The sequence below is a fragment of the Panulirus ornatus genome, chromosome 28 (genome assembly GCF_036320965.1).
Source record: "Panulirus ornatus isolate Po-2019 chromosome 28, ASM3632096v1, whole genome shotgun sequence".
Taxonomy (NCBI): Eukaryota; Metazoa; Arthropoda; class Malacostraca; order Decapoda; family Palinuridae; genus Panulirus; species Panulirus ornatus.
In genome coordinates this window covers 746,691-760,613 of record NC_092251.1, presented here as the reverse complement: position 1 = coordinate 760,613, position 13,923 = coordinate 746,691, and the positions used below count along the sequence as shown (strand labels likewise).

At 42.8% G+C, this 13,923-nt stretch overlaps 1 protein-coding gene across 8 annotated transcripts in view; it reads right to left on the bottom strand.

Annotated features, from left to right (window-relative positions):
- LOC139757752 (peptidylglycine alpha-amidating monooxygenase-like) overlaps nt 1-13,923 on the bottom strand; it is a 151,173-nt gene that overhangs the window by 122,009 nt on the left and 15,241 nt on the right. Inside the window, exon 1 of one of the 8 annotated variants that reach the window (XM_071678511.1) lies at nt 9,192-9,329. The exons of 6 other annotated variants lie outside the window; for them this stretch is intronic. The gene's annotated coding sequence lies outside the window, so the exon portion shown is untranslated. Of the gene's footprint in view, nt 1-9,191; nt 9,330-13,923 lie in introns of those variants that run through there. One more of the 8 variants, XM_071678515.1, reaches the window with a different exon arrangement.

The following is a 13,923-nucleotide window of genomic DNA, read 5'->3' as shown; positions in this document are numbered from 1 at the left end:
AAGAAGAAAGTTAAGAGTAAATGTGAATAAGAGCAAGGTTATTAGGTACAGTAGGGTTCAGGGTCAAGTCAATTGGGAGGTAAGTTTGAATGGAGAAAAACTGGAGGAAGTAAAGTGTTTTAGATACCTGGGAGTAGATCTGGCAGCGGATGGAACCATGGAAGCGGAAGTGAATCATAGGGTGGGGGAGGGGGCGAAAATCCTGGGAGCCTTGAAGAATGTGTGGAAGTCGAGAACATTATCTCGGAAAGCAAAAATGGCTATGTTTGAAGGAATAGTGGTTCCAACAATGTTGTATGGTTGTGAGGCATGGACTATGGATAGTTGTGTGCAGGAGGGTGGATGTGCTGGAAATGAGATGTTTGAGGACAATATGTGGTGTGAGGTGGTTTGATCGAGTAAGTAATGTAAGGGTAAGAGAGATGTGTGGAAATAAAAAGAGCGTGGTTGAGAGAGCAGAAGAGGGTGTTTTGAAATGGTTTGGGCACATGGAGAGAATGAGTGAGGAAAGATTGACCAAGAGGATATATGTGTCGGAGGTGGAGGGAACGAGGAGAAGTGGGAGACCAAACTGGAGGTGGAAAGATGGAGTGAAAAAGATTTTGAGTGATCGGGGCCTGAACATGCAGGAGGGTGAAAGGCGGGCAAGGAATAGAGTGAATTGGATCGATGTGGTATACCGGGGTCGACGTGCTGTCAATGGACTGAATGAGGGCATGTGAAGCGTCTGGGGTAAACCATGGAAAGTTCTGTGGGGCCTGGATGTGGAAAGGGAGCTGTGGTTTCGGGCATTATAACATGACAGCTAGAGACTGAGTGTGAACGAATGGGGCCTTTGTTGTCTTTTCCTAGCGCTACCTCGCACACATGAGGGGGGAGGGGGATGTTATTCCATGTGTGGCGAGGTGGCGATGGGAATGAATTAAGGCAGACAGTGTGAATTGTGTGCATGTGTATTTATTTATGTGTCTGTGTGTGTATATACATGTGTACATTGAGATGTATGGGTATGTATATTTGCGTGTGTGGACGTGTATGTATATACATGTGTATGGGGGTGGGTTGGGCCATTTCTTTCGTCTGTTTCCTTGCGCTATCTCGCAAACGCGGGAGACAGCGACAAAGCAAAATAATAATAATAATAATAATAATATATATATATATATATATATATATATATATATATATATATATATATATATATATGATACATCATGTGTCATATCAAAGAGGCCACCTGCAAAATAAGAGTACTCGTAAAAGATTTATTGGTTGGTGGGTCTTTTGACGACGACGACCTTTAGTAAATGACCTGAGCAGCTAGCACAGCCGAAACAGCTGGCCTAATGTTTACATAGAACACCACTCCAGAAAAATAAAATACTCTGAAATTAAAATAAAACATTACTAATGAGCAAAATTCTCATTCCGTGAGAATCGCCGACAATTCTTAACAACCCTATACTGCAAGAGGTCTGTCCCTTAGTGATCAGAGACAAACGCCCTCACTGTATCGGTGCATTACAACACATAGTGTATGATCCTATCCAACTTCGGCTCAAATATAACCTGGTATGCATTCAGCCATGTATGATACAGGAAAGTATACGAAAGGGTAAGAAGTTTAAAGACTGAAAAATAGTTTGCCGAGCCGGTCTGCTACAAATAGGGTGAATGAATGAGTGCAGCCACGTGAGCCGTCGCAGTGGCCTCGGCTTTGACACCACAGCTTTAACCTCTCGGATAGTCTTCCTCCAGCTGCTTCCTCACACCTACACACATATGCCCTGTCCCCATGCTACACCTCAACCAAGAAACTTGGCCCCCTTCTACACCCCTTCTATGAACGGTGCCCCACTGCTACACCCCAACCATGAACCCTACACCACTACATCCATGAACGGTGCACTACTGAAACACTCCACACATAAATGGGCCCCACTGCTACATCCCACTCACGACAAATGCGCCACATCTACACTCCAATCACGAAAGGTGCTCCATTGCTACAACCCACTCAATAATCCTGTCCAATTCTAGCCATGAACTGTGCCCCACTGCTACAACACATTCATGAACGGTGTCCCATTGCTAAACTTAACCCATGAACCCTGCCCATAGCCACAACTTAATCATGAACAATGCCCCTGTCATCCATGAATGATACCCCCGCTATATCCCTATGAACATCACCCCACTGCTACACTATACCATAAAGGTGCCCCCTCTGCTGCACTGTTCACACGTACAGCATACTTTCCAGTACTGCTGAGATAATATATATATATATATATATATATATATATATATATATATATATATATATATATATATATATATATATATATATTCTGTTATACTTGATCGCTGTTTCCCGCGTCAGCGAGGAGGCGTCCGGAAACAGCCGAAGAACGGCCCATCCACTCACATACACATGTATATACATAAACGCACATATACATATCAACATATTCACATATACATATGCATATACAGACATATACACAAGTACATATTTATACTTGCTTGTCTTCATCCATCTCCGGCGCTACCTTGCCCCACAGGAAACAGCATCGCTACCCCCCGCTTCAGCGAGGTAGCGCCAGTAAAAGACAAAAAAGGTCCCATTCGTTCACACTCGGTCTCCAGCTGTCATGCGTAATGCACCGAAACCATACCTCCCTATCCACTTCCAGGCCCCACAGACCTTTCCACAGTTTACCCACGACAAAAGGCAACGTCAGAAACAGATAAATAAGCTCCCCACACCACAAATATCAACATAAAAGCAACAAACAAACGAGACGCCCTTGGAACACTAATTGGCACCAAATTTAGACTAGAAAAAGAATCCCTTAACATCCTATACACACTACTCAGCTGCTCCACTTTGAACCATGCATCACTTGCCTGGTCTTCCATCCTCTCAACAGTAAATAAAAAAGAATGCAAACCACGCAAAATAATGTACACAGAGTAATATCACTGGCTGCCTAACAACCATAAGCACTCAACACCTTCACAAACAAAGATCCTCCAACACCTCAACATGCTCGGCACAACGATACGCAGCTGCACTAGACGCATGCCGGAAAAACCAATCTATAACCAAACACCAACCTCTAAGTAAAAATATAAAGCTTACCCCAGCCTCATACTTCAATAACCTCTACTCACAGATTCCCCCTACCCGACAACATAACAAAACAAAACGCATGCACACTGAAGTAACCCAATAAGCACATAAATCAGACCTCCCAACTCATTCTTGAACCCTAACCCACCAGACATGCACCCATCAGAAACCACACTTTCCAGAATCACACGAGTGACACTTTCCCCACTTAGGCTCTAGACATCACCTGTCACTTCTACACTATAAACAATATCAGCATATCCCAAGACCCCTCATGCCCACCATGGAACTTATTGCTCAAATGAACACTCTCTGCACATATCAGACGCTCGCACATTACACTTTATGAATGTGGACCCGACCGGTGAATGTGGCCAGCTCCTTGAGTGCTGTACAATCTTCATAAGGTCATACGGATAAAAGAGACTCCTTGGGCAGGAGCACTGCTCATGGATGGGGTGTAGCATGGTAGCACTGTTCTTGGGGTTGTAGCGGTGGCACCGTTCGTGGGTTGGGTGTAGCAGTGGGGCACTGTCCATGCGTGGGATGTAGCAGTAGGGCAGAAAGTGAATGCAGATAGGGAGCTGTAGTTTTGGTGCATAACACGACAGCTAGAGACTGAATGTGAACGAATGTGGCTTTTTTTTTGTGAGTGTGTGTATTTTCCTAGCGCTACCTTGCTGACGCGGGAAACGGCGATCAAATAAATAAATATATATATATATATATATATATATATATATATATATATATATATATATATATATTGATTGAGAGGGTGAAGGCATGTACAGAGCATCAGATTGGGGAAGAGCAGTGTGGTTTCAGAAGTGGTAGAGGATGTGTGGATCAGGTGTTTGCTTTGAAGAATGTATGTGAGAAATACTTAGAAAAGCAAATGGATTTGTATGTAGCATTTATGGATCTGGAGAAGGCGTATGATAGAGTTGATAGAGATGCTCTGCGGAAGGTATTAAGAATATATGGTGTGGGAGGCAAGTTGTTAGAAGCAGTGAAAAGTTTTTATCGAGGATGTAAGGCATGTGTACGTGTAGGAAGAGAGGAAAGTGATTGGTTCTCAGTGAATGTAGGTTTGCGGCAGGGGTGTGTGAGGTCTCCATGGTTGTTTAATTTGTTTATGGATGGGGTTGTTAGGGAGGTAAATGCAAGAGTTTTGGAAAGAGGGGCAAGTATGAAGTCTGTTGGGGATGAGGGAGCTTGGGAAGTGAGTCAGTTGTTGTTCGCTGATGATACAGCGCTGGAGGCTGATTCTTGTGAGAAACTGCAGAAGCTGGTGACTGAGTTTGGTAAAGTGTGTGAAAGAAGAAAGTTAAGAGTAAATGTGAATAAGAGCAAGGTTATTAGGTACAGTAGGGTCGAGGGTCAAGTCAATTGGGAGGTAATTTTGAATGGAGAAAAACTGGAGGAAGTAGTGTTTTAGATATCTGAGAGTGGATCTGGCAGCGGATGGAACCATGGAAGCGGAAGTGGATCATAGGGTGGGGGAGGGGGCGAAAATTCTGGGAGCCTTGAAGAATGTGTGGAAGTCGAGAACATTATCTCGGAAAGCAAAAATGGGTATGTTTGAAGGAATAGTGGTTCCAAGAATGTTGTATGGTTGCGAGGCGTGGGCTATGGATAGAGTTGTGCGCAGGAGGATGGATGTGCTGGAAATGAGATGTTTGAGGACAATGTGTGGTGTGAGGTGGTTTGATCGAGTAAGTAACGTAAGGGTAAGAGAGATGTGTGGAAATAAAAAGAGCGTGGTTGAGAGAGCAGAAGAGGGTGTTTTGAAATGGTTTGGGCACATGGAGAGAATGAGTGAGGAAAGATTGACCAAGAAGATATATGTGTCGGAGGTGGAGGGAACGAGGAGAAGTGGGAGACCAAATTGGAGGTGGAAAGATGGAGTGAAAAAGATTTTGTGTGATCGGGGCCTGAACATGCAGGAGGGTGAAAGGAGGGCAAGGAATAGAGTGAACTGGATCGATGTGGTATACCGGGGTTGACGTGCTGTCAGTGGATTGAATCAGGGCATGTGAAGCGTCTGGGGTAAAGCATGGAAAGCTGTGTAGGTATGTATATTTGCGTGTTTGGACGTATGTATACAGGTGTATGGGGGTGGGTTGGGCCATTTCTTTCGTCTGTTTCTTTGCGGTACCTCGCAAACGCGGGAGACAGCGACAAAGCAAAAAAAAAAAAAATTTATATATATATATATATATATATATATATATATATATATATATATATATATATATATATATATGAGTAAAGAGTAGAGGATACAGATGTTCAAGGAAAATCTCAGCGGTCAGCATTTCGTAAGATACGGGTGATGATAAATGAATACCTTATGCATATTCTAAGGATGGTTAATGCAGCTGTCGACGTATTTTCTATATCCCTCTGTATCTCATGATTAAATCTGCTGCGATGCAGGTGTATACACACATACGTTGGTCATACAAGGGCAACGTGAAAGCATTCCGGGAGAGAAAACTGAAAAATAGGTGGTTAATATAAAGACTTCAAAGGTCAAGTGAGACTGGAATGCCACTAGCTATAAGTTTATCTAATTGTTTGGAGCACCAAAGAGTATAGCGTGGAGCTGGCCTTCATGATACTTGGCTCTAGAACTCTTGCTTGACACTTCTGAGTACCAGAGGTACACTAGTTGATACCAGGAGTCGTATAGTTATATTTCCCTCCAATTCTCCAAACACACGGCTCTTTACTTCATCAGAAGACGTACCTGAGATAAGAACAGTAAGAACTACTTTCCCATAAAGTCGTGCCCAGAACTCGGCTATGTGTACACATCAGACCTGGTTAAAACCACCGACTGGAAATCCCCGCCATTTGGAAATACCCATCCCAGTAAACACAGTTGAGACAGAAAATATAGACCGTATGAGACTCAAGAAGTCTAAGACAAGGAGAATGTCTATCGTTTTTCACCTGGACTAAAGAGGCAATATCCTTCAACTAGACCTAAATAAAAAGTAACAACAAGGCAGCGTTACGAGAAAGGTTAGCGCGGTAGTAAGGACATGTCGTCCACAGGCTGGCACGGTTGTAAGGAAGACCTGCCATCAACACTGCATTCGTTAGGAGGACTTAGCACGCATCCGGCAACTGCAAGCTTCCAGAATTATATATGAACAAAAAAACAATGCCATAGCAAGATAAAGAGGAGAAGGCATGAAAGGTAAAGAGCAGAGAGGTGAGGGTGAGCGCATGGAGTGAAGGCTGAACACCAATGCAAAGGAGGGAGACTAGAATGATGAAAAAAAAAACGAGATAAACTAATACCATAACGACATGAGCAATGAATATGGCCTTCCCACCTATCTGGTACACAGTGGCCCCACGACTCTACCACTACCAGCAAAGCGCAAGCCACAAGATAAGCCGTCAAACTAAACCTTTCCATGGCAGTTTCTTTTTTTCTATCAGAACAAGAGCCTTAACCTTAAATGAATTCTTAAAAGCCCTTATGGAAAACACTACAAGGCCGTACCATACAAGTACAATCAAGGAAATGCTAAAGTTATGGCCGAGATCGTACCAAAGATTGAAGCCTGTGAGCGTCTGATCCACTACGATATTCATACATGAAGGGAACACTTTATCATGTAACACTGGTACATGTAAAATTCCCCGCCTCGAGAGTCTAGTGGGCCAATAATGACAGCCATAATATGCAGTTCAGGTGTATCGTGTTCATTAAGATCTCGTAACTAATTAAAAGTGCTAATCAATACATTAATGCTGACTCACACTGCTTTTAAAATATTTCGCCTTATTCTTCACTCGTCAGTATGATGGTTCTTTACGCATCAAAGTCATTAGTTCCTGTTCCTGTACTTGTACGTAATATTCAGTAAATTTCATTTCTACCTCGTCCACATCTACACACCACACACTACACCTCAAACATCACACTCACAATATGTCTCTTCCTCCCATATAAAAAACAGTTTTTCACCATTCAAACTTACCTCCCAGTTGACTTGTCCCTCAACCCTATTGTACCTAATAAACTTGCTCTTATTCACATTTACTCTCAGCTTTCTTCTTTCACACACTTTACCAAACTCAGTCACCAGCTTCTGTAGTTTCTCACCTGAATCAGCCACCAGCCCTGTATCATCAGCGAACAACAACTGACTCACTTCCCAAGCTCTTTCATCCACAACAGACTGCATACTTGCCCCTTTCCAAAACTCTTGCATTCACCTCCCTAACAACCCCATCCATAAACAAATTAAACCATGGAGACATCACACACCCCTGTCGTAAACCTACATTCACTGAGAATCAATCACTTTCCTCTCTTCCTACACGTACACATGCCTTACATCCTCGATAAAAACTTTTTACTGCTTCTAACAACTTGCCTCCCACACCATATATTCTTAATACCTTCCACAGAGCATCTCTATCAACTCTTATCATATGCCTTCTCCAGATCCATAAATGCCACATACAAATCCATTTGCTTTTCTATGTATTTCTTACATACACTCTTCAAAGCAAACACCTGATCCACACATCCTCTATCACTTCTGAAACCACACTGCTCTTCCCCAATCTGATGCTCTGTACATGCCTTCTTATAATGAGTTTTTACAGGATATCTATTTTTCCGAGAAAAATAGTAAAAAATTGAAGGTTAATAATTTAGGGTATTTCTTTAGCTCCAAAAACATTTTGCTTCAAAATTGAAAGATAGGATATTCAAACACTTCTATACTTGAAATAATCATGGAAAATATATCATAATGGTCTGTGCCCGATACATACTCAGTAAATATGATGCAAAGGAACAAAATATTTTAAAATTGACTTATTTAACAGCTTAACTGATTGTCACACAGACGACTAAACATTATTCTAACACCAGATTTGTATTCAGCAGGAAAAATACTTCTTATATTTAGTCTTGAAATGAAATTATGTTTCTGAGAAAATTGAAGATAAAAGTTCATATTTTTTTGCTCACAAAACTTTTTGTTTCAAAATTTCGGACAAGTATGTACTTCAAGCATTGTCTTTAGAGCAATGAAGGAACTTAATTCCAGGAGCCGTAGCCTTTCAACTGCCTAACAAGGAATATCAACGGACTTAAAAACATTCCTGCTGCTACCATGAAGTCCCCAAAGACGGACTACTTAACATGGTATCCGACAAGCCCTCTTTGCCGTCCAGCACAACGCAACAAGGTGGTGCACAACAACCACCAGATACAGCGACGTCGGAAGGAAAGCGATGCTGGTTCAGGCTAACAGGGTGAACGCTGTTAGCCACTTCCACGAGGTTTAGGCTGTGAACGTGACCACGCGCATGAGGAAAACCATGACGGTGCACCGCCACGCACACACCGACCTACACCTGAGGCACATCAAGTCTACGTCACCAGTCTTCCTACACCAACTAAGGCACATTAAGTCTGCGCCACCAGCCTTCCTCCATTTGTCCCTACAGTAGAAAGGTTACATGTATCACTGCCACACTTTAAAACACTGGCTTAACTCATGGCCTTCCTTTTACCACCTGCAATCTGAAGAACTTGTTAAACGTGATTTCCATTTCCTGGAGTGTGGGGGATTCCCCCATAACACATACGAGGCTTTGCACTGTGGCATTTACTTCTCTCTCACACTTCCCTACCAGCAGACACCCTGGTTCTCTTAATAAGTAAAAAAAAAATATATATAAAATAAGGAGTATTTCATGACATCCCATGAAATAAGACTATCATAAGCCTATGATGTCCCACCTGAAAGCGTGTGCTTATGGATAGGACACAGGTAACTGGCCGATGAGAACAACGGTCCACTGTAGACCTACTCGAAGAGTGGAATCTTATCACCACCACTCTCCATATTCCGTTACACCATTGTCACCTGTCGGTGCACCTGTTCACCGAACGAGAGCAACACAACAGAGCATTTCCCATTGGCGTAATGTCTTTCATATATACGGCAACTGATCTCTCCACAGTGTTACTCAGAAGCTGTAAGGAGAGCAGGTTATAGTAAGGCGTTACCTGAAAGACAGGCAAAGTGTGATGGCAGAGATGTGGAGCGAGGTCGTAGGTTAGCAGAACGCAACTGTGCTCACCCGACCGCGGCGTCCAGTTAACTGTCACCGTTCGCTCCTCCCACCGATACAACACCGACTCCACCCACAACAGCTGCTGCTTCACCTTACCCTGCTTATACTCTGTCGTCGTTCCCCACACATATGGGGGAATTACCTTGAAAATTGCCGCTGAAACAACACAGCCAAGCTTTTAAAACCAACCGTGAGATAACGGAACGGTGGTATATATATATATATATATATATATATATATATATATATATATATATATATATATATATATATATATATATATATTCATCATACTTTGGCGCTGTCTCCCGCGTTAGCGAGGTGGCGCAAGGAAACAGACGAATGACCCAACCCACCCTCATGCACATGTATATATATACATGAACGCCCACATACGCACATATACATACCTATACATTTCAACGTATACATACATATACATGTACAGACATATATATATATATATATATATATATATATATATATATATATATATATATATATATATATATATATTTTTTTTTTTTTTTTTTTTTTTTTCCGGTCTCCCGCGTTTGCGAGGTAGCGCAAGGAAACAGACGAAAGAAATGGCCCAACCCACCCCCATACACATGTATATACATACGTCCACACACGCGAATATACATACCTACACAGCTTTCCATGGTTTACCCCAGACGCTTCACATGCCTTGATTCAATCACTGACAGCACGTCAACCCCGGTATACCACATCGCTCCAATTCACTCTATTCCTTGCCCTCCTTTCACCCTCCTGCATGTTCAGGCCCCGATCACACAAAATCTTTTTCACTCCATCTTTCCACCTCCAATTTGGTCTCCCTCTTCTCCTCGTTCCCTCCACCTCCGACACGTATATCCTCTTGGTCAATCTTTCCTCACTCATTCTCTCCATGTGACCAAACCATTTCAAATCACCCTCTTCTGCTCTCTCAACCACGCTCTTTTTATTTCCACACATCTCTCTTACCCTTACGTTACTTACTCGATCAAACCACCTCACACCACACATTATCCTCAAACATCTCATTTCCAGCACATCCATCCTCCTGCGCACAACTCTATCCATAGTCCACGCCTCGCAACCATACAACATTGTTGGAACCACTATTCCTTCAAACATACCCATTTTTGCTTTCCGAGATAATGTTCTCGACTTCCACACATTCTTCAAGGCTCCCAGAATTTTCGCCCCCTCGCCCACCCTATGATCCACTTCCGCTTCCATGGTTCCATCCGCTGCCAGATCCACTCCCAGATATCTAAAACACTTCACTTCATATATATATATATATATATATATATATATATATATATATATATATATATATATATATATATATATATTATATATATATGTGAGAAATACTTAGAAAAGCAAATGGATTTGTATGTAGCATTTATGGATCTGGAGAAGGCATATGATAGAGTTGATAGAGATGCTCTGTGGAAGGTATTAAGAATATATGGTGTGGGAGGAAAGTTGTTAGGAGCAGTGAAAAGTTTTTATCGAGGATGTAAGGCATGTGTACGTGTAGGAAGAGAGGAAAGTGATTGGTTCTCAGTGAATGTAGGTTTGCGGCAGGGGTGTGTGATGTCTCCATGGTTGTTTAATTTGTTTATGGATGGGGTTGTTAGGGAGGTAAATGCAAGAGTTTTGGAAAGAGGGGCAAGTATGAAGTCTGTTGGGGATGAGAGAGCTTGGGAAGTGAGTCAGTTGTTGTTCGCTGATGATACAGCGCTGGTGGCTGATTCATGTGAGAAACTGCAGAAGCTGGTGACTGAGTTTGGAAAAGTGTGTGGAAGAAGAAAGTTAAGAGTAAATGTGAATAAGAGCAAGGTTATTAGGTACAGTAGGGTTGAGGGTCAAGTCAATTGGGAGGTGAGTTTGAATGGAGAAAAACTGGAGGAAGTGAAGTGTTTTAGATATCTGGGAGTGGATCTGGCAGCGGATGGAACCATGGAAGCGGAAGTGGATCATAGGGTGGGGGAGGGGGCGAAAATCCTGGGGGCCTTGAAGAATGTGTGGAAGTCGAGAACATTATCTCGGAAAGCAAAAATGGGTATGTTTGAAGGAATAGTGGTTCCAACAATGTTGTATGGTTGCGAGGCGTGGGCTATGGATAGAGTTGTGCGCAGGAGGATGGATGTGCTGGAAATGAGATGTTTGAGGACAATGTGTGGTGTGAGGTGGTTTGATCGAGTGAGTAACGTAAGGGTAAGAGAGATGTGTGGAAATAAAAAGAGCGTGGTTGAGAGAGCAGAAGAGGGTGTTTTGAAGTGGTTTGGGCACATGGAGAGGATGAGTGAGGAAAGATTGACCAAGAGGATATATGTGTCGGAGGTGGAGGGAACAAGGAGAAGAGGGAGACCAAATTGGAGGTGGAAAGATGGAGTGAAAAAGATTTTGTGTGATCGGGGCCTGAACATGCAGGAGGGTGAAAGGAGGGCAAGGAATAGAGTGAATTGGAGCGATGTGGTATACCGGGGTTGACGTGCTGTCAGTGGATTGAAGCAGGGCATGTGAAGCGTCTGGGGTAAACCATGGAAAGCTGTGTAGGTATGTATATTTGCGTGTGTGGACGTATGTATATACATGTGTATGGGGGGGGTTGGGCCATTTCTTTCGTCTGTTTCCTTGCGCTACCTCGCAAACGCGGGAGACAGCGACAAAGTATAATAAATATAAATAAATAAATAAATATATATATATATATATATATATATATATATATATATATATATATATATATATATATATATACATGTTCTTATTCACACCTGCCTTCATCCATTTTCGTCGCCACCCCGCCACACATGAAATGACAACCCCCTTCCCCCGCGCGAGATAGCGCTAGGAAAAGACAACAAAGGCCACATTCGTTCACACTCAGTTTCTACCTGTCAAGTGTAATGCACCGAAACCACAGCTCCCTTTCCACATCCAAACTCCACAGAACTTTCCATGGTTTACCCCAGACGCTTCACATGCCCTGGTTCAATCCACTGACAGCACGCTGACCCCGGTATGCAACATCGTTCCAATTCACTCTATTCCTTGCACGCCTCTCACCCTCTTGCAGGTCCAGGCTCCGATCGCTCAAAATCTTTTTCACTCCATCTTTCCACTTCCAATTTGGTCTCCCACTTCTCGTTCCCTCCAACTCTGACACATATATCCTCTTTGTCAATCTTTCCTCACTCATTCTCTTCATGTGACCAAACCATTTCAATACATCCTCCTTTGCTCTCTCAACCACACTCTTTTTATTACCACACATCTCTCTTACCCTTTCATTACTTACTTAATCAAACCATCTCACACCACATATTGTCCTTAAGCATTTCATTTCCAACACATTCACCCTCCTCCGTACAACCTTATCTATAGTTCATGCCTCGCAACAATATAACACTGTTGGAACCACTATTCCTTCAAACATACATACCTATTTTTGCTCTCCAAGATACCGGAGGAATGATGAATAAATCTGATGATAGTATGTTACATGTAGAGTACTTGGGTCCTGGAGAATGGTTTGGTGAAGAGAGAAGAGGTGGTGAAAGCTTTAAGTACGATGAAACGTGGCAAGGCAGCTGAAGTGAATGATAATGCAGTTGAATTTCTCAAGAAGGGGGGTGCTGTGTTGTTGATTGGTTAGTTACGATTTTCAACGTACGTGTGGATCATGGTGAGTTGCCTGAGGATTGGCGGAATACGTGTATAGTGCCATTCTATAAAGTCAAGGGGGATACAGGAGTGTTCAAACTACAGATGCATAAACTTGTTAAACGTACCTGGTAAGGTAATTGAGAGGGTGATGGTATGTAGAAAGAATCGGACGGGAGGAACAGTGTGGCTTCAGAAATGAGAATGAATGAGTGGATCAGGTGTTTGATTCAAGTATGTGTGAGAAATACTTAAACAGGTAAAATGGTAAGTGCATTTATGGATCTGAAGAAAACAAATGATAGGGTTGAGAGAGATGTCTCATGCAAGATCTTAAGGATATGTGGTGTGGCAGGAAAGCTTTTAGAAACAGAGAAGTTCTTGTTAAGGGTGTAAGGCAAGTGTTGCAAGTGTGAAGAAAGAAGTAAGTTGTTCTAAGGGTAGGCTGGTCGAAGGAAAGGGTGTAATTTCACCATATCTGCCTAATTTGTTTATGGATGAGGTAGAGGGAGCTAAACGCGACAATCTTGGAGGGAGGGGTGAGTACGCAATCTGAAGGGGATGAGGGGGGCATGGGATGTCAGTTGTATGCAGTCTGAAGGGGATGAGGGGGCATGGGATGTCAGTTGTATGCAGTCTGAAGGGGATGAGGGGGCATGGGATGTCAGTTGTATGCAGTCTGAAGGGGATGAGGGGGCATGGGATGTCAGGTGTATGCAGCCTGAAGGGGATGAGGGGGGCATGGGATGTCAGTTGTATGCAGTCTGAAGGGGATGAGGGGGCATGGGATGTCATTTATTGTTTGGTGACGATACAGCACTGGCCGCAGATTCGCGTGAGAAGTTGCAGAAGTTGGTGACTGAGTTTGGGACTGTTTGTGAAAGGTGGAAGTTTTTAAGTAAAGGGAATCAGTGATGGATTGCGCAAAAGATGCTTGTGGCATGAGAAGAGTGGGAGGTGGGCTGTTTAGAAAG